The 22,333-nt window shown below is 45.8% G+C and overlaps 1 protein-coding gene across 2 annotated transcripts in view; it reads right to left on the minus strand.

The window, feature by feature from the left end:
- Positions 1-22,333, minus strand: part of LOC140398892 (uncharacterized) — a 304,095-nt gene that overhangs the window by 3,161 nt on the left and 278,601 nt on the right. The window lies entirely within an intron of this gene.

The raw sequence follows: 22,333 nt of genomic DNA on the forward strand, positions 1-22,333 counted from the left end.
TATGGCCAAGGAAAGTGACTTGGGCTTTTCTAAATTCACTTTTGGCTCGGTTTATCACCAAACCCGCCTCCTAAAGTCGATCGAATAACTCTATCAGATGTTTCAAATGATCTGTCCATGTCTGGCTGAAAATTACCAGATCGTCGATGTATACCGCACAATTGGGTAATCCTGAAACAACTTTGTTAATTGACCGTTGAAATGTGGCTGGTGCGTTTTTCATGCCAAATAGCATAACTTTGAATTGGTATATACCATCTGGAGTCACAAAAGGTGAAATCTCCTTCCCCCTTTCGGACAAAGTAACCTTTAAGTAAATCCAGTTTGGAAATAAAAGCTGATTGCCCACCTTCTCAATGCAATCCTCCAAATGTGGGATAGGATAAGAGTCAGTTTTTGTAACTGCATTAACCTTTCTATAGTCCACACACAACCATTGGGTACCCTCTGGTTTTGGTACCATCACTATGGGTGAGCTCCATTGTCTGCAACTCACTTTAATTATGCCATTTTTAAGCATACTCTCAATCTCTTTGTTAACCTGTGCCAATTTTAAAGGGTTAAGTCTGTATGGATGTTGTTTGATTAGAACAGCATTTCCCACATCTACATCATGTAAGCAGCGCCGGAGCAGAGAGCCAGGACAGCGAAAACAGCGCCGGAGGAGAGAGCCGGGAGATTTTAAAAGCGCAGGAGGAGAGAGCCGGGACAGTGAAAACAGCGTGGGAGCAGAGAGAGCCGGAACAGCGAAAACAGCACCGGAGGAGAGAGCCGGGAGATTTTAAAAGCACGGGAGGAGAGAGCCGGGACAGCGAAAACAGCGCGGGAGCAGAGAGAGCCGGGACAGCGAAAACAGCGCCGGAGGAGAGAGTGGGAGATTTAAAAAGCGCGGGAGGAGAGAGCCGGGAGTGATGGGAGAGGTAAATGCACAAAAGGTGTGGCAGGAATGCCTTTAGTCACTGAGTGCTGATTGGAACAGAGTGCATCTGAGTTTAGGTGAGTGACTGAGTTCGGGTGAGTGGCTGTGTTTTTGTTGGTGTTCGGGTTTATCCTTGAGGTTCTATAAAGAAAATTAAAAAAAATATTTAAATTAATTAACTAGTTGAATATGGCTGGACAGGTGATGTGCTGTTGCTGTATGATGATGGAACTGGTGGATCCCATTGAGACCGTCAGTGACCATAAGACCATAAGACATAGGAGCGGAAGTAAGGCCATTCGGCCCATCGAGTCCACTCCACCATTCAATCATGGCTGATTTCAACTCCATTTACCTGCTCTCTCTCCATAGCCCTTAATTCCTCGAGAAATCAAGAATTTATCAAATACTGTCTTAAAGACACTCAACGTCCCGGCCTCCACCGCCCTCTGTGGCAATGACTTCCACAGCCCCACCACTCTCTGGCTGAAGACATTTCTCCTCATCTCTGTTCTAAAGTGACTCCCTTTTATTCTAAGGCTGTGCCCCCGGGTCCTAGTCTCCCCTGCTAATGGAAACAACTTCCCTACATCCACCCTATCTAAGCCATTCATTATCTTCTAAGTTTCTATTAGATCTCCCCTTAACCTCCGAAACTCCAATGAATATAATCCCAGGATCCTCAGACGTTCATCGTATGTTAGGCCTACCATTCCTGGGATCATCCGTGTGAATCTCCGCTGGACCCACTCCAGTGCCAGTATGTCCTTCCTGATGTGTGGGGCCCAAAATTGCTCACAGTATTCTAAATGGGGCCTAACTAATGCTTTATAAAGCTTCAGAAGTACATCCCTGCTTTTATATTTCAAGGCTCTTGAGATGAATGACAACATTGCATTTGCTTTCTTAATTACGGACTCAACCTGCAAGTTAACCTTTAGAGAATCCTGGACTAGGACTCCCAAGTCCCTTTGCACTTCAGCATTATGAATTTTGTCACCGTTTAGAAAATAGTCCATGCCTCTATTCTTTTTTCCAAAGTGCAAGACCTCGCACTTGCCCACGTTGAATTTCATCAGCCATTTCTTGGACCACTCTCCTAAACTGTCTAAATCTTTCTGCAGCCTCCCCACCTCCTCCATACTACCTGCCTCTCCACCTATCTTTGTATCATTGGCAAACTTAGCCAGAATGCCCCCAGTCCCGTCATCTAGATCGTTAATATATAAAGAGAACAGCTGTGGCCCCAACACTGAACCCTGCGGGACACCACTCGTCACCGGTTGCTATTCCGAAAAAGAACCTTTTATCCCAACTCTCTGCCTTCTTCCTGACAGCCAATCATCAATCCATGCCTCAAATACCATGGGCCCTTATTTTACTCAGCAGTCTCCCGTGATGCACCTTATCAAAGGCCTTTTGGAAGTCAAGATAGATAACATCTATTGGCTCTCCTTGGTCTCACCTATTTGTTATCTATTCAAAGAACTCTAACAGGTTTGTCAGGCATGACCTCCCCTTACTAAATCCATGCTGACTTGTCCTAATCCGACCCTGCACTTCCAAGAATTTAGAAATCTCATCCTTAACAATGGATTCTAGAATCTTGCCAACAACCGAGGTTAGGCTAATTGGCCTATAATTTTCCATCTTTTTCTTTGTTCCCTTCTTGAACAGGGGGGTTACAACAGCGATTTTCCAATCCTCTGGGACTTTCCCTGACTCCAGTGACTTTTGAAAGATCATAACTAACGCCTCCACTATTTCTTCAGCTATCTCCTTTAGAACTCTAGGATGTAGCCCATCTGGGCCCGGAGATTTATCAATTTTTAGACCTCTTAGTTTCTCTAGCACTTTCTCCTTTGTGATGGCTACCATATTCAACTCTGCCCCTTGACTCTCTGGAATTGTTGGGATATTACTCATGTCTTCTACTGTGAAGACTGACGCAAAGTACTTATTTAGTTCCTCAGCTATTTCCTTGTCTCCCGTCACTAGATTACCAGCGTCATTTTGGAGCGACCCAATGTCAACTTTTGACTCCCGTTTGTTTTTCATGTATTTAAAGAAACTTTTACTATCATTCCTAATGTTCCTGGCTAGCCTACCTTCATAATTGATCGTCTCTTTCCTTATTTCTCTCTTTGTTATCCTCTGTTTGTTTTTGTAGCCTTCCCAATCTTCTGACTTCCCACTACTCTTTGCCACATTATAGGCTTTCTCTTTTGCTTTGATGCATTCCCTAACTTCCTTTGTCAGCCATGGCTGCCTAATCCCCCCTCTGATAACCTTTCTTTTCTTTGGGATGAACCTCTGTACTGTGTCCTCAATTACTCCCAGAAACTCCTGCCATTGCTGTTCTACTGTCTTTCCCACTAGGCTCTGCTCCCAGTCGATTTTCGTCAGTTCCTCCCTCATGCCCCTGTAGTTACCTTTATTTAACTGTAACACCTTTACATCTGATTCTACCTTCTTTCTTTCACATCTGCAGCAAGTGTTGGCTGCTCGAGGAACTTCGGCTCAGAATTGATGAGCTGGAGACCGAGCTGCACACACTGCGGCACATTAGGGAGGGGGAACATTACCTGGATACTTTGTTTCAGGAGGCAGTCACACCCGGTAGAATAAGTACTGTTAATTCACACAGTGGTCAGGGACAGAGTGGTGTGACTGCAAGGGAGGCAGGTAGGGGGATCCTGAGTTTAGGAGTTGAGGAGCCTCAGCCCTTGACCTTGTCCAACAGGTATGAGGTACTTGCTCCCTGTGTGGATGAGGAAGAGGGCTGTAGGGAGGATGCGTTGACTGACCACTGCACCGTGGTACAGGAAGCCATTCAAGAGGGGGGAGCAAAAAGACAAGTGGTAGTTCTAGGGGATTCTATAATTAGGGGGATTGATGGCATTCTTTGTAAGCCAGATCGAGAGTCCCGCATGGTATGTTGCCTGCCCGGTGCCAGGGTGAGGGACATCTCTGATCGGCTTGAAAGGATTTTGGAGAGGGAGGGGGAGGATCCAGTTGTTGTGGTCCATGTTGGGACTAACAACATAGGTAAGACTAGGAAAGAGGACCTGTCTGGGGATTATCAAACACTAGGGACTAAATTAAAGAACAGTCCTCCAGGGTTATAATCTCTGGATTACTACCCGAGCCACGTGCCAATTGGCATAGGGTTGAGAAAATTAGAGAAGTTACCGCGTGACTAAAGGAGTGGTGCGGGAAAGAGGGATTCCATTTCATGGGGCATTGGCATCAGTACTGGGGCAGGAGGGACCTGTACCGTTGGGACGGTCTTCACCTGAACCATTCTGGGACCAGTGTTCTAGCGAATAGGATAAATAGGTTGGTCACAAGGACTTTAAACTAGCAAGTTGGGGGGAAGGGAAGTGTAAAGCTATGGACAGTATAATGGTTAATGGAGATCAAGGCAGCAGGTTACGTGACAGGTTATTATGTAGAGATATGGCTTCAAAGACAAGGACAATTTGGAGAAAGGGTAAGAGGAAAAATAAATTGCGAAAAGTTACTGATCAAGGTGTTAGGATTCATAACAAAGACATAAAAAACAGCATAAGTGTACTTTACCTGAATGCTCGTAGTATACGAAATAAGGTAAATGAGTTGATGGCGCAAATCATCGTGAATCACTATGATTTAGTGGCCATTACGGAAACATAGTTAAAAGATGGTCACGACTGGGAGTTAAATATCCAAGGGTATCAGACTATACGAAAGGATAGAATGGACGGTAGGGCGGTGGTGTAGCTTTGTTGTTTAAGGATGGCATCCGGGCAATAGTAAGGGATGATATTGGTGCTATGGAGGACAAGGTTGAATCAATTTGGGTGGAAATCAGGAATAGTCAGGCGAAAAGGTCACTGATAGGAGTAGTCTATAGGCCACCAAATAGTAACAGGATGGTAGGGCAGGCAATAAGCAAAGAAATGACGGATGCATGTAGAAATGGTACAGCGGTTATCATGGGAGATTTTAATCTGCATATCGATTGGTTTAACCAGGTTGGTAAAGGCAGCCTTGAGGAGGAGTTTATAGGATGTGCCCGGGATAATTTCCTGGAACAGTATGTAATGGAACCTACAAGGGAACAAGCGGTCCTAGATCTGGTCCTGTGTAATGAGGCAGAATTGATTAATGATCTCATAGTTCGGGATCCTCTTGGAAGGAGCGACCACAATATGGTGGAATTTAAAATACAGTTGGAGGATGACCAGGTAAAATCAAACACTAGTGTTTTGTGCTTAAACTAAGGCAATTACAATGGGATGAGAGAAGAACTAGCTAAGGTAGACTGGGAGCAAAGACTTCATGGTGAAGCAGTTGAGGAACAGTGGAGAACCTTCCGAGCGATCTTTCACAGTGTTCAGAAAAGGTTCATACCGACAAAAAAGAAAGACGGTAGAAAGGGGAAAAATTGACCGTGGATATCTAAGGAGGTGAGGGAGAGTATCAAATTGAAGGAAAAAACATACAAAGTGGCAAAAATTAGTGGGAGACTAGAGGACTGGGAAGTCTTTAGGGGACAACAGAAAGCTACTAAAAAAGCCATAAAGAAGAGTAAGGGAGACTATGAAAGTAAACTGGCTCAGAACATAAAAGCAGATAGTAAAAGCTTCTACAAATATATAAGATAAAAAAAGAGTGGCTAAGGTAAATATTGGTCCTTTGGAAGATGAAAAGGGAGATTTAATCATAGGAGACGGGGAAATGGCTGAGGAGCTGAACAGGTTTTTTGGGTCAGTCTTCACAGTGGAGGACACAAATAACATGCCAGTGACTGATGGAAATAAGGATATGATAGGTGAGGACCTTGAGATGATTGTAATCACTAAGGAGGCAGTATTGGGCAAGCTAATGGGACTAAAGGTAGACAGGTCTCCTGGCCCTAATGGGATGCATCCCAGAGTGTTAAAAGAGATGGCTAGGGAAATTGTAAACGCACTAGTGATAATTTATCAAAATTCACTAGACTCTGGGGTGGTCCCAGAGGATTGGAAAGTAGCAAACGTGACACCACTGTTTAAAAAAGGAGGTCGGCAGAAAGCGGGTAATTATAGGCCGGTAAGCTTAACTTTGGTTGTAGGGAAAATGCTGGAATCTATCATTAAGGAGGAAATAGCGGGGCACCTGGAGGGAAATTGTCCCATTGGGCAGTTGCAGCATGGGTTCACAAAGGGTTGGTCGTGTCTGACTAATTTGGTAGAAATTTTTGAGGCCGTTACCAGTGCAGTAGATAACGGGGAGCCAATGGATGTGGTATATCTGGATTTCCAGAAAGCTTTTGACAAGGTGCCACACAAAAGGTTGCTGCATAAACTAAAGATGCATGGCATTGAGGGTAAAGTGGTAGCATGGGTAGAGGATTGGTTAACTAACAGAAAGCAGAGAGTGGGGATAAATGGGTCTTTCTCTGGTTGGGAACCTGTAACTAGTGGGTCCCTCAAGGATCAGTAGTTGGGCCCGCAGTTGTTCACAATTTACATAGACGATTTGGAGTTGGGGACCAAGTGCAATGTGTCAAAGTTTGCAGACGACACTAAGATGAGTGGTAAAGCAAAAAGTGCAGAGGATACCGGAAGTCTGCAGAAGGATTTGGATAAAAAGTGCAGAGGATACCGGAAGTCTGCAGAAGGATTTGGATAGGTTAGGTGAATGGGGTAGGGTCTGGCAGATGAAATTCAATGTTGCCAAGTGTGAGGGTATCCATTTTGGGAGGAATAACAGCAGAATGGATTATTATTTAAACGGTAAGATGTTAAAACATGCTGCTGTGCAGAGGGACCTGGGTGTGCTGGTGCACGAGTCGCAAAAAGTTGGTGTGCAGGTGCAACAGGTGATTAAGAAGGCTAATCGAGTTTTGTCTTTCATTGCTAGAGGCATGGAGTTCAAGACTAGTGAGGTTTATGCTGCAATTATATAGGGTGTTGGTGAGGCCGCATCTGGAGTATTGTGTTCAGTTTTGGTCTCCTTACCTGAGAAAGGACATATTGGCACTGGAGGGAGTGCAGAGGAGATTCACTAGGTTGATCCCAGAGTTGAGGGGATTAGATTATGACGAGAGGTTGAGTAGACTGGGACTGTACTCATTGGAGTTTAGAAGGATGCAGGGGGATCTTATTGAGACATATAAAATTATGAAGGGAATGGATAGGATAGATGCGGGCAGGTTGTTTCCACTGGTCGGGAAAAGCAGAACTAGGGGGCATAGCCTCAAAATAAGGGGAGGTAGATTTAGGACAGAGTGTAGGAGGAACTTCTTCACCCAAAGGGTTGTGAATCTCTGGAATTCCTTGCCCAGTGAAGCAGTTGAGGCTCCTTCTTTAAACGTTTTTAAGAAAAAGATAGATGCCTTTCTAAAGAATAAAGGGATTTGGGGATATGGTGTACGGGCCGGAGAGTGGAGCTGAGTCCACAAAGATCAGCCATGATCTCATTAAGTGGCGGAGCAGGCTCGAGGGGCCAGATGGCCTACTCCTGTTCCTAGTTCTTATGTTCTTATGTACAGCCATTTTAGTACTTCCCAATTTATCTGTACAAACTTGCCCACATGATATCAATAACTCTTTCAGGTCAGTCCGTTTTTCCTCTGGAAGGTAACTCAACAATTTATCCCAATTTTTAAGAACATCTTCGTTTTCCAATTTAATTTGAGGTATGTCACATTCACAGTCATCTGGATTTTGGTTCGTCACTTTGAGTCAGAATCATTAAAATCTCCTCTTTTTTCTCTCCTTCCCTTTCAAAGTACCTTTTAAGCATATTCACATGACACACTTGGTGAGTGTTCCTTCTATCTTGTGTTTCTACCACATAATTCACCTAACTTAATTTCATTTCAATCTGATAAGGTCCACAAAACCTTGCTTTTAACGGTTCACCTACCACTGGTAACAATACTAAAACTTTATCTCCACTGGCAAAACTACAAACTTTGGATTTCTTGTCCACTACCCGTTTCATCACATTTTATGCAACGTTTAAATGTTGTCTAGCCAATTCACCTGCTCTATTTAATCATTCCCTAAAATTTGACACGTAATCCAATAATGTAATTTCCGATTTCTCACTCACCAATTTTTCCTTAATCAATTTAAGTGGTCCTCTTACCTCATGACCAAAAATTAGTTCAAAGAGACTAAATCTGTTGACTCATGAGGTGCATCCCTAATTGCAAACAGTATGAATGGAATTCCTTTATCCCAATCTTCTGGATAAATCTTGACAATAAGCCCTCAACATTGTCTTCAATATCTGATGCCACCTTTCTAACGCTCCCTGCGATTCTGGATGGTATGCAGTTGATTTAAATTGTTTTATTCCTAAGCTATCCATAACTTCTTTGAATAACCTTGAGGTAAAATTCGATCCTCGAACCGATTGTATTTCTGTGGGTAGTCCATATCTAGTAAAGAATTCAAGTAATTCCTCCACAATATTTTTAGCTGTAATATTACATACTGGAATCGCCTCTGGAAACCTAGTCGAAACATCCATTATAGTCAAAAGATATTGATTCCCACTTTTTGTTTTCGGAAGCGGTCCTACACAATCAATTAGGACCTTTGTAAAAGGTTCCGCAAATGCTGGAATGGGTATTAAGGGCGCTGGTTTTATCACTGCTTGAGGTTTCCCTATCACTTGACATGTGTGACATGATTGACAAAATTTAACTTCATCTTTATGTAGTCCAGGCCAATAAAAATGTTTTTGTATTTTTGCTCGAGTTTTCCTTATTCCCAAATGACCTCCCACTGGTACCTCATGTGCATCTCGCAACATCTCCTTTCTATACCCTACTGGCAATACTACTTGATGCGCTTCTGCCCACTTTTCGTCTGCCTGCATATGTAAAGGTCTCCATTTTCTCATCAAGACATCACTTTTACGGCAATAACACTCTGGTATACACTCAAATTCCTCTTCCGTGTATGCTTTCTAATACATCAGTTTTATTTCTACATCTTTCTGTTGTAACTCCGCCAATTTTCCTGAACTAAAATATCCGCCTCATCCTCCACCTGTTCTTGTTCTTTTTCAACCATCTGATCAAAAATCGTTTCTGATAATTGCACTTCAACTTCATCTTCACTCTTTGATTAATCCTCTTGCCTTAACCTGCGACTTTGCGACCTTGTTACTACACAATCCGGAAAAATCCCAGGATATTCATCCTTCATCCATTCAGTTGTTGGATTTTCCACTGGCTTATCAACCTCAGTAGGCATCACTCCCACCTGTGATCCAGCTATGTCATTACCCAAGATAAACTGTATTCCTGGGCAAGATAGTTTCTCTATTACTCCTACTACCACTACACCACTCTTCACTGGACCTTCCAACCGTACCTTATATAATGGAACACTACTCCTCTCACCCTGAATTCCACATATTACCACCTTTTCTGGCAACATTCTTCCCAAACTACATAACTCCTCATCTCTTACTATTAAAGATTGACTAGCTCCCGTATCTCTTAAAATTGTGACTTCTTTACCTGCTCCTCCTGATACACATGAGTAAACTTTACCCACACAAGTAAATTCTTTCAAGAGATCTGGCACCTTCTTATCAATCACCTCTTGATCAGGCTGTACAATCTATTGCACCTCCTTCGCTTCACTTGGGCTTTCCTTTACCACTTTAACAAACCCCACTGTCTTATCCTGTTTTACCACATCAGCCTTCCCAGTGCTTTTCTTCAACCACCAACACTGTGACTTTACATGGCCTAGTTTATTACAGTGAAAACATTTGAAAATTTTCATTTCTTTTCAACTCTCCTGGATTTCTTTTTTAATCTGAGGTACACTCTCCTTATTATCTCCCATCAGATCACCTTTCCCTTTACCACTTGAGTATTTCTCATGTCCCCAGTTTCTATCCCTCACAGGCTGAAACTGATGTCGGAAACCAAGCTTTGATTTATGAGCTAATTCATAATCATCTGCCATTTCTGCTGCTCATCTCACAGTTTTAACCCTCTGCTCTTCCACATGAGTTCTCACTACATCAGGAAATGAATTTTTAAACTCCTCCAAAAGTATAATTTCTCTGAAAGCTTCATACGTTTGGTCTATTTTCAAAGCCCTTATCCACCTATCAAAATTACTCTGTTTGATCCTTTCAAACTCCATGTATGTTTTACCAAATTTGTTCCTTAAATTTCTAAACTAGTTCATATGCACCTAAGATGGATTTTTTCACCTCCTCATACGTCTCAGATACCTCCTCTGGTAGTGATACAAACACGTCACTAGCCCTACCTACCAGCTTTGTTTAAACAGTAATACCCACATGTCCTGTGGCCAGTTCATTTGTTTAGCCATCTTCTTGAGTCGATTTTGGCGGCGTGAGAACAGCTGGTGAGTGGTGAGTCAGTTTCAGCGGGAGCATTGCGGAAGGAGGTTGCTGGGAGGTAAGTCAACCTTTAAAAGCACTTGTCTTTGCAGGGGCAGGCCAGTCGATTTCGGCGGCGTGAGAAAAGCTGGTGAGTGGTGAGTCAGTTTCAGCGGGAGCATTGTGGAAGGAGGTTGCTGGGAGGTAAGTCAACCTTTAAAAGCACTTGTCTTTGCAGGGGCAGGCCAGTCGATTTTGGCGGCGTGAGAACAGCTGGTGAGTGGTGAGTCAGTTTCAGCGGGAGCATTGCGGAAGGAGGTTGCTGGGAGGTAAGTCAACCTTTAAAAGCACTTGTCTTTGCAGGGGCAGGCCAGTCGATTTCGGCGGCGTGAGAACAGCTGGTGAGTGGTGAGTCAGTTTCAGCGGGAGCATTGCGGAAGGAGGTTGCTGGGAGGTAAGTCAACCTTTAAAAGCACTTGTCTTTGCAGGGGCAGGCCAGTCGATTTCGGCGGCGTGAGAACAGCTGCTGAGTGGTGAGTCAGTTTCAGCGGGAGCATTGCGGAAGGAGGTTGCTGGGAGGTAAGTCAACCTTTAAAAGCACTTGTCTTTGCAGGGGCAGACCAGTCGATTTCGGCGGCGTGAGAACAGCTGGTGAGTGGTGAGTCAGTTTCAGCAGGAGCTGAGAATTTTTCTTTTTTTTAATTTTAAATTAGTTTTTTAGGCGGGAACAGGAAGTCGACCCGCGGACGTCTGGGAAGACCCTCCCCAATAAATTCTGGTGGAGAGGAAACCCGAGACACTACACGTGTAGTGTCTCCCACCCGCCCTCCTCCTCTAACCTAATAATAAAACCCATTGGTCTGAGGTAAGTACCATATTTTATTATATTATTATTATTTTTTAGCCAGATCTTGGTAGAAGGTTGGAGGAATGGCAGGGAAGGGAGTGCAATGTTCCTCCTGCAGGATGTTTGAGGTGAGGGATGCAGTTAGTGTCCCTGCTGATTTTACCTGCAGGAAGTGCTGCCATCTCCAGCTCCTCCAAGACCGAGTTAGGGAACTGGAGCTGGAGTTGGAAGAACTTCGGATCATTCGGGAGGCAGAAGGGGTCATAGATAGCAGCTTCAGGGAATTAGTTACACCAAAGATTGGAGATAGGTGGGTAACTGTAAGAGGGACTGGGAAAAAACAGTCAGTGCAGGGATCCCCTGCGGTCGTACCCCTGAGAAACAAGTATACCGCTTTGGATACATGTGGGGGGGACGACTTACCAGGGGTAAGCCATGGGGTACGGGCCTCTGGCACGGAGTCTGTCCCTGTTGCTCAGAAGGGAAGGGGGGAGAGGAGCAGAGCATTAGTAATTGGGGACTCTATAGTCAGGGGCACAGATAGGAGATTTTGTGGGAGCGTGAGAGACTCACGTTTGGTATGTTGCCTCCCAGGTGCAAGGGTACGTGATGTCTCGGATCGTGTTTTCCGGGTCCTTAGGGGGAGGGGGAGCAGCCCCAAGTCGTGGTCCACATTGGCACCAACGACATAGGTAGGAAAGGGGACAAGGATGTCAGGCAGGCTTTCAGGGAGCTAGGATGGAAGCTCAGAACTAGAACAAACAGAGTTGTTATCTCTGGGTTGTTGCCCGTGCCACGTGATAGTGAGATGAGGAATAAGGAGAGAGAGCATTTAAACACGTGGCTACAGGGATGGTGCAGGCGGGAGGGATTCAGATTTTTGGATAACTGGGGCTCTTTCTGGGGAAGGTGGGACCTCTACAGACAGGATGGTCTACATCTGAACCTGAGGGGCACAAATATCCTGGGGTGGAGATTTGTTAGTGCTCTTTGGGGGGGTTTAAACTAATGCAGCAGGGGCATGGGAACCTGGATTGTAGTTTTAGGGTAAGGGAGAATGAGAGTATAGAGGTCAGGAGCACAGATTTGACATCGCAGGAGGGGGCCAGTGTTCAGGTAGGTGGTTTGAAGTGTGTCTACTTCAATGCCAGGAGTATACGAAACAAGGTAGGGGAACTGGCAGCGTGGGTTGGTACCTGGGACTTCGATGTTGTGGCCATTTCGGAGACATGGATAGAGCAGGGACAGGAATGGATGTTGCAGGTTCCGGGGTTTAGGTGTTTTAGTAAGCTCAGAGAAAGAGGCAAAAGAGGGGGAGGTGTGGCGCTGCTAGTCAAGAGCAGTATTACGGTGGCGGAGAGGATGCTAGATGGGGACTCTTCTGCCGAGGTAGTATGGGCTGAAGTTAGAAACAGGAAAGGAGAGGTCACCCTGTTGGGAGTTTTTTATAGGCCTCCTAATAGTTCTAGGGATGTAGAGGAAAGGATGGCGAAGATGATTCTGGATATGAGCGAAAGTAACAGGGTAGTTATTATGGGAGATTTTAACTTTCCAAATATTGACTGGAAAAGATATAGTTCGAGTACAATAGATGGGTCGTTTTTTGTACAGTGTGTGCAGGAGGGTTTCCTGAAACAATATGTTGACAGGCCAACAAGAGGCGAGGCCACGTTGGATTTGGTTTTGGGTAATGAACCAGGCCAGGTGTTGGATTTGGAGGTAGGAGAGCACTTTGGGGACAGTGACCACAATTCGGTGACGTTTACGTTAATGATGGAAAGGGATAAGTATACACCGCAGGGCAAGAGTTATAGCTGGGGGAAGGGCAATTATGATGCCATTAGACGTGACTTGGGGGGGATAAGGTGGAGAAGTAGGCTGCAAGTGTTGGGCACACTGGATAAGTGGGGCTTGTTCAAGGATCAGCTACTACGTGTTCTTGATAAGTATGTACCGGTCAGACAGGGAGGAAGGCGTCGAGCGAGGGAACCGTGGTTTACCAAGGAAGTGGAATCTCTTGTTAAGAGGAAGAAGGAGGCCTATGTGAAGATGAAGTGTGAAGTTTCGGTTGGGGCGATGGATAGTTACAAGGTAGCGAGGAAGGATCTAAAGAGAGAGCTAAGACGAGCAAGGAGGGGACATGAGAAGTATTTGGCAGGAAGGATCAAGGAAAACCCAAAAGCTTTCTCTAGGTATGTCAGGAATAAGCGAATGACTAGGGAAAGAGTAGGACCAGTCAAGGACAGGGATGGGAAATTGTGTGTGGAGTCTGAAGAGATAGGCGAGATACTAAATGAATATTTTTCGTCAGTATTCACTCAGGAAAAAGATAATGTTGTGGAGGAGAATGCTGAGCCCCAGGCTAATAGAATAGATGGCATTGAGGTACGTAGGGAAGAGGTGTTGGCAATTCTGGACAGGCTGAAAATAGATAAGTCCCCGGGACCTGATGGGATTTATCCTAGGATTCTATGGGAGGCCAGGGAAGAGATTGCTGGACCTTTGGCTTTGATTTTTATGTCATCATTGGCTACAGGAATAGTGCCAGAGGACTGGAGGACAGCAAATGTGGTCCCTTTGTTCAAAAAGGGGAGCAGAGACAACCCCGGCAACTATAGGCCGGTGAGCCTCCCGTCTGTAGTGGGTAAAGTCTTGGAGGGGATTATAAGAGACAAGATTTATAATCATCTAGATAGGAATAATATGATCAGGGATAGTCAGCATGGCTTTGTGAAGGGTAGGTCATGCCTCACAAACCTTATTGAGTTCTTTGAGAAGGTGACTGAACAGGTAGACGAGGGTAGAGCAGTTGATGTGGTGTATATGGATTTCAGCAAAGCGTTTGATAAGGTTCCCCACGGTAGGCTATTGCAAAAAATACGGAGGCTGGGGATTGAGGGTGATTTAGAGATGTGGATCAGAAATTGGCTAGCTGAAAGAAGACAGAGGGTGGTGGTTGATGGGAAATGTTCAGAATGGAGTACAGTCACAAGTGGAGTACCACAAGGATCTGTTCTGGGGCCGTTGCTGTTTGTCATTTTTATCAATGACCTAGAGGAAGGCGCAGAAGGGTGGGTGAGTAAATTTGCAGACGATACTAAAGTCGGTGGTGTTGTCGATAGTGTGGAAGGATGTAGCAGATTACAGAGGGATATAGATAAGCTGCAGAGCTTGGCCGAGAGGTGGCAAATGGAGTTTAATGTAGAGAAGTGTGAGGTGATTCACTTTGGAAGGAATAACAGGAATGCGGAATATTTGGCTAATGGTAAAGTTCTTGAAAGTGTGGATGAGCAGAGGGATCTAGGTGTCCATGTACATAGATCCCTGAAAGTTGCCACCCAGGTTGATAGGGTTGTGAAGAAGGCCTATGGAGTGTTGGCCTTTATTGGTAGAGGGATTGAGTTCCGGAGTCGGGAGGTCATGTTGCAGCTGTACGGCCGCATTTGGAGTATTGTGTACAGTTCTGGTCACCGCATTATAGGAAGGACGTGGAGGCTTTGGAGCGGGTGCAGAGGAGATTTACCAGGATGTTGCCTGGTATGGAGGGAAAATCTTATGAGGAAAGGCTGACGGACTTGAGGTTGTTTTCGTTGGAGAGAAGAAGGTTAAGAGGAGACTTAATAGAGGCATACAAAATGATCAGGGGGTTGGATAGGGTGGACAGTGAGAGCCTTCTCCCGCGGATGGATATGGCTGGCACGAGGGGACATAACTTTAAACTGAGGGGTAATAGATATAGGACAGAGGTCAGAGGTAGGTTCTTTACGCAAAGAGTAGTGAGGCCGTGGAATGCCCTACCTGCTACAGTGGTGAAATCGCCAACATTGAGGGCATTTAAAAGTTTATTGGATAAACATATGGATGATAATGGCTTAGTGTAGGTTGGATGGCTTTTGTTTCGGTGCAACATCGTGGGCCGAAGGGCCTGTACTGCGCTGTATTGTTCTATGTTCTCAAATGAAATGAAATAGGCTTCCACCTTCGTCTCGTCAAACCTTGGCAACGCTTGGATATATTTAAATAGATCCCCACCAAGCCTTCGACTTTGACGCTCTTTCTCACTATCCTCATCAGTATCATCCAACTGTACGTTTCCCTTTACGTCTGCCAATTTTAACTGATTGTCATGTTTGTTTTATGGCCATTTTCTGAAGCCAATCCAATAGATAGACTTTTATCCCCCCTTGAGCCCCCAATTTGTTATGGGCCAGGGTTTAGAGAACCCCAAAGTGTACCATGGAGTTCACCTGACCCACAACTTTTAATAGATTGTGGTATGGGGAGCACACGGCCCACTCTACAGGTGTAGTACAGCAGAAATGGAAAAGTATTTTTTAAAGCAAAACAATGTGTATTCTATGAACTCAAGTTCCCCTTTTAAAAACATACAGTGAACATCTTAGTAACCATTAATTCAAATACAACCCCCAAAGAATACAACACAAAGTAATGCTTAAAAGCTTCCCAAACAAAATCCAGAAGACAAAAGAAACACCTTTTAACAGAAGCACATTAGGTTTACATTCACTTCTGAGAACATTTATAATTCTGAATTCACCAAATGATCAAGAGATAGTCTTTTCATGGCAGAGAACAGCAGTAGACCTGCTTTGTCTGGCTTCAGCTCCAACACTGAAAACAAAACCAAATAAACAGACACATCCAAGCTTCTCTCAAAGTGAAACTAAAACACACCCTGCAGCAAACAGCCTAAAACGAAAGTAAAAAGCTGACAGACAGCCCAGCTCCACCCACACTCTGACATCACTGATAAACACCCATTTCTTTTTGATAAACAATTTTATTAAGACATTTTGACACAATAAACAACGATAATATAAAACAGTGTGCAAAAAACAATCGTTATAGTGCAAGAAACCCAGCTCCCCTCCCACAAGGACCAGCCTAACTAACCCCCTAACCTACGTTACCCTAACCCCGCCACCCCCGCTGACGATTACTTTTCCGCAAAGAAGTCGATAAATGGTTGCCACCTCCAGGTGAACCCATACAGTGAACCTCTCAAAGCGAACTTAATCTTCTCCAGATTGAGAAAGCTCGCCATTTCCGACAGCCAGGCCTCCGGCTTCGGAGGTTTTGCGTCCCTCCATGCCAGCAGAATTCGTCGCCGGGCTACCAGGGAAGCAATGGCCAAAACGTCAGCCTCTCTCTCCTCCTGGACTCCCAGATCCTCCGAAACCCCAAAAACAGCCACCTCTGGACTCATCACCACCCCTGTTTTCAGTACCCGGGACATAACATCCGCGAACCCCTGCCACTACCCCCTGAGTTTTGGGCATGCCCAAAACATGTGGACATGGTTCGCCGGCCCTCCCGAACATCTGGCGCACCTGTCCTCCAATCCGAAAAATTTACTCATCCGGGCCACTGTCATGTGGGCCCAGTGGACGACCTTAAATTGAATCAGGCTGAGCCTGGCGCATGTTGCAGTCGCGTTTACCTTGCTCAATGCCTCCGCCCACAAACCCTCTTCTACCTCACCTCCGAGCTCCTCTTCCCACTTAAGCTTCAGCTCCTCGGTCTGTGACTCCTCCGCTCCTATAAGTTCTTTACCTATATCCGAGACCCTCCCCTCCCCCACCCATCCACTGGACACTACCCTGTCCTGGATCCCCGAGTGGCAGGTGTGGGTAAGATGGAATCTGTCTGCGTAGAAAGTCCCGCACCTGCAGGTACCTGAACCCATCCCCTCTCGCCAGCCCAAATTTCTCCTCTAATGCCCTCATGCTCGGGAAGCTCCCTTCCAAGAACAAATCCCCATCCTCTCAATCCCCTCGCTCCGCCATGCTCGGAACCGACCGTCCATATTCTCCGGGGCAAACCGGTGATTGTCGCAAATTGGGGACCAAACCGATGCTCCCATTCCCCCCACTTGCCTTCTCCATTGGCCCCAGGTCCACAAAGTCGCCACCACTATAGGGCTGGTGGAGTACTGTGCCAGCAGGAGCGGCAGGGGCGCCGTAACCAGGGCCGCCAAACTGGTCCCCCTACATGAAGTGGCCTCCATTTGCCCCCAAACCGACCCCGCACCCACGATCCGCTTCCTTATCATAGATATGTTGGCCGCCCAGTAGTAATTACTAAAGTTTGGCAGCGCCAGCCCCCCTTCCTCTCGGTTCCCCTCGAGCATCACCCTCTTCACCCGCGGGGACTTTCCCGCCCACACAAATCCCATAGTCATTTTATTAACCTTCTTGAAAAAAGACCGTGGAATGAAAATGGTGAGACACTGGAAAACAAACAGGAATCTCGGGAAGATCGTCATTTTAACCGTCTGCACTCTCCCCGCTAGTGTCAGGGGGAGCACATCCCACCTCCGGAACTCAGCCCTCATTTGCTCCACCAACCGAGACAAGTTCAACTTGTGCAGACGGCCCCAGTCCCGCGCCACCTGTATCCCTAAGTATCTAAAACTATTTTCCACTAACCTGAACGGCAGCCCCCTCAACCTATGCTCCTGGCCCCTCGCCTGGACTACAAACAACTCACTCTTTGCCATGTTCAGTTTGTACCCTGAGAACCGGCCCAATTCCTTCAGGATTCCCATGATTTCATCCATCTCAGCCACTGGATCCGTGATGTATAAGAGCAGGTTGTCGGCGTACAATGAAACTCTGTGTTCCACCCCCCCCACCAGCCCCTAGAAGCTCTTAGGGCAATTGCCAGCGGCACTATTGCTAACGCAAACAGCAGTGGGGAGAGGGGACACCCCTGCCTTGTCCCACGGTACAGTCTGAAATAGTCAGATGTCGTTCTATTCGTCCTCACACTCGCCTCCGGAACCTGGTACAACAGTCTGACCCATTCGATAAAGCCCTCCCCGAACCCAAAACATCCCAGCACCTCCCACAAATAGTCCCATTCAACCCGGTCGAAAGCCTTCTCGGCATCCATTGCCACAACTACCTCTACCTCCTTCCTCTCCGGGGGCATCATAATCACATTCAGCAGACTTCTTAGGTTGGCCACCAGCTGCCTGCCCTTGGCGAACCCGGTTTGATCTTCCATTATGACGTCTGGCACACAGTCCACAATCCTAGCCGCCAAGTGCTTGGCCAGAATTTTAGCATCTACGTTGAGCAGAGAGATCGGCCTATAGGACCCACATGCCTCTGGGTCTTTGTCCCGTTTCAATATCAGGGAGCTGGTGACCTGTGACATCGTCGGGGGTAACACCCCTCTGTCTCTTGCCTCATTAAAAACCCTAACCAGCACCAGCCCCACTATCTCTGAGAACTTTATGTAAAACTCCACTGGATACCCATCCGGCCCCAGGGCTTTACCCGATTGCATGGCCCTCAAGCCCCTCAATATTTCTTCGGTCCTGACTGGGGCCCCCAACCCGTCTACCAATCCCCTGCCCACTTTTGGGAAGGTCAGTTCATCCAGAAAGCGTCTCATCCCCTCCGGCCCCGCGGGGGGTTCCGAGGAGTAAAGCTTACTATAGAAGTCCCTGAACACCTTGTTCAGCCCCGCCGGATGTCCTACCAAGTTTCTCCCCCACCGTTGGCTACCTTCCCTATTTCCCTGGCCACTTCCCTCTTCCTCAGTTGCTGTGCCAGCATTCTACTGGCTTTCTCCCCGTGCTCGTAAATCGCACCCCTCGCCTTCCTAAGCTGCTCCACAGCCTTACCTGTGGACAACACCCCAAACTCAGTCTGTAGCCTTCGTCGTTCCCTTAATAGCTCTGCCCTCAGGGTCTCCGCGTATCTCCTGTCTGTCTGTATGATCTCCCTTATCAGTCGGTCCATTTCTGCCCTGTCCATCCTGTCCCTATGTGTTCCAATCGAAATCAGCTCCCCTCTCACCACCGCCTTCAGCGCTTCCCAGAGCACCGCCGCTGAGACTTCTCCTGTGTCATTGGCCTGCAGGTAGTTTTGCAAACATTTCCTCACCCTCTCACACACCGCCTCGTCCGCCAACAAACCGACCTCCAACCTCCATTGAGGACGCTGAAAACTTTCCTTGCAGAGCTGCAGATCAACACAGTGCGAGGCATGGTCCGAAATAGCGATCGCCGAATATTCTACGCCCGTCACCCCCGCTAACAAATCCCTGCTCATGAGAGTTTGGCTGATGATGGATCAATGAGAGTTTGGCTCAAGATGGATTGGAACTTTATGGGAAAAACAAAATGTTAGATAAAGCTTTGTGTGAAGAAATGTCAAGACAGGCTTTTGGTAGCAAGCTGTAATCACTTGTTAATTGTACCAGACAAATTGCAGTAACGGCCTTGGGAATGGGTGCACTAGGCTTAAAGATAATTATAATTGAGGGGGCTGAATTATAATTGAGCTGAAAGCACAGATAGAAATGCGAGGGGGCTGCCCTCAGCAATGAACCAAAATTGTATAAGAACTGCTGTTAGATGTATTGATTTTGGCTTGCTGTTGTAACTCTCAAGAGATACAGTGGTTTTAGCCCCGGCCGAGAAATAAACATATGTTAAAGTAACGAGGTGTTCGACTGATCATTTCATCCGGACTGGCAGCAAAGAATCTTCATTCATGATGAAAATTCGGGAATACATCTTATGGACATGTCAATAGAACAAAAACTCCCTCCCCGTCGGCCGACTAGCCCTCCATGGATCAGCCCCCCCCATTTGCTCCATGAACCCCCTCAGTTCTTTCGCCATTGCCTGCATCTTACCCGTTCTTGAGCACGACCGGTCTAGGCCGGGGTCAAGGACTGTGTTAAAATCCCCTCCCATAATCAGCCTGTGCGAGTCCAGGTCAGGTATCTTCCCCAGCAGTTAATAAACTCCACATCATCCCACTTTGGGGCATGTACATTGACCAACCCTCATCCTCTCAAGCTTGCAACTCACCATGACAAATCTGCCTCCCCCATCCGAGATTGCGCTGCGCCTCAAATTGCACCCGTTTGTTGACCAAAATCGTGACCCCCCCTGGTTTTAGTGTCCAGCCCCGAGTGGAAGACCTGGCCAATCCAGCCCTTCCTTAATCTGACCTGGTCAGCTACTTTCAGATGAGTCTCCTGAAGTATTACCACGTCCACTTTCAGCGCCCTCAGATGCGCGAACACACGTGCCCTCTTTACTGGCCCGTTTAACCCTCTGACGTTTGAAGGAAACTTTAATTTATAGGAACTGGGAATCACTTGTAATCAGAAGATTCTAGGTTCGACTCCTGGCTGGCTCGCCAAGATGAAAGAAACTATAATTTATGGGATCTTAACCTGTCGAACTACGCCAAGTTTGGGGGAAACTTAGTTGATGAATCAAGTCCTGGCGTAATACGACAAGTTATAAGATTTGTAATATTTGTAGACTGTGTTAAGTTGTTCGATTCCTTGTATTATTCGACTGTGTAAAGTTGAAGGAATTTATATCATCTCTGCTATTCGGTTATCAGTAGCACTTTGCGAATACTGGAACTCAGCAGAAATTTGCAGTATAAACTCCTCAGGTGCCAAAAAGAATTGTTTTATTTGTAGTCGCTTGATTACAATTTGAAAGTCATTTAAAAGGCAATTCGTAGACAATTCGAAGCTTTCAGAGAATTACAGACATTATCTTTCTTTGCTTAGGCAGACAGCTCGAAAGTAACTTTTTAAAGGTCAAAGTCTGGCAATGAAACATGAAGAGAGAGAGAAAGCTAATCTTCAGCTAAACTCAAACTCAAAGTCAAAAGTGGACTAACATCACTGACACAGACTGTTAGACTGACAACCCCCAAAAGACATAAACTAAAATGGAGACTAGAATCAAAGGCAAAAAACACTAAACTAACAGAAAGACAACACAGCACAACACCCCCCCAAAGACAATACACCACAGACAACACACTAAAAACTAAACCTAACCTAACCTAACCCAACCTAACCTAAAATGGCCGGGAGAAACTTTTTCAGTTATACACTTTCATATCTGTCTTAAATCGTCTAATTACACCCCAATATAATCCTAATTGGTTTGGGTTAGACTCAAACACATTTGATTTGATGGCAAGCCGTCCATCTTCAATGTGCAACATCAGCTTTTCTGACCTAGCTGTTATCTGCATTGTGAACAATGGTGCTGTGTATTCAATCCCTTGACCTTGACAATTAGCACAAGACAGTGTCATTATCTTGAAAATATGCATTTGCCAGAACAACGGACTTCAGTAAAAGTGAATTATGCTGTATAAATGGGTATTTAAAACTGGGGCTCAACATTTATGCTTAAACAGCTATCTTTTACCTATACTAGTTGTATTTGAAATACTTGGCTTCTACAAGGCCTTTGACAAGGTCCCTCATGGTAGACTAGTACAAAAGGTGAAGTCACACGGGATCAGGGGTGAGCTGGCAAGGTGGATTCAGAACTGGCTAGGCCATAGAAGGCAGAGGGTAGCAATGGAGGGATGCTTTTCTAATTGGAGGGCTGTGACCAGTGGTGTTCCACAGGGATCAGTGCTGGGACCTTTGCTGTTTGTAGTATATATAAATGATTTGGAGGAAAATGTAACTGGTCTGATTAGTAAGTTTGCAGACGACACAAAGGTTGGTGGAATTGCGGATAGCGATGAGGACTGTCTGAGGATACAGCAGGATTTAGATTGTCTGGAGACTTGGGCGGAGAGATGGCAGATGGAGTTTAATCCGGACAAATGTGAGGTAATGCATTTTGGAAGGGCTAATGCAGGTAGGGAATATACAGTGAATGGTAGAACCCTCAAGAGTATTGAAAGTCAAAGAGATCTAGGAGTACAGGTCCACAGGTCATTGAAAGGGGCAACACAGGTGGAGAAGGTAGTCAAGAAGGCATACGGCATGCTTGCCTTCATTGGACGGGGCATTGAGTATAAGAATTGGCAAGTCATGTTGCAGCTGTATAGAACCTTAGTTAGGCCACACTTGGAGTATAGTGTTCAATTCTGGTCGCCACACTACCAGAAGGATGTGGAGGCTTTAGAGAGGGTGCAGAAGAGATTTACCAGAATGTTGCCTGGTATGGAGGGCATAAGCTATGAGGAGCGATTGAATAAACTCGGTTTGTTCTCTCTGGAACGAAGGAGGTTGAGGGGCGACCTGATAGAGGTCTACAAAATTATGAGGGGCATAGACAGAGTGGATAGTCAGAGGCTTTTCCCCAGGGTAGAGGGGTCAATTACTAGGGGGCATAGGTTTAAGGTGAGAGGGGCAAGGTTTAGAGTAGATGTACGAGGCAAGTTTTTTACGCAGAGGGT

The sequence above is a fragment of the Scyliorhinus torazame genome, chromosome 2 (assembly GCF_047496885.1).
Source record: "Scyliorhinus torazame isolate Kashiwa2021f chromosome 2, sScyTor2.1, whole genome shotgun sequence".
NCBI lineage: Eukaryota > Metazoa > Chordata > Chondrichthyes > Carcharhiniformes > Scyliorhinidae > Scyliorhinus > Scyliorhinus torazame.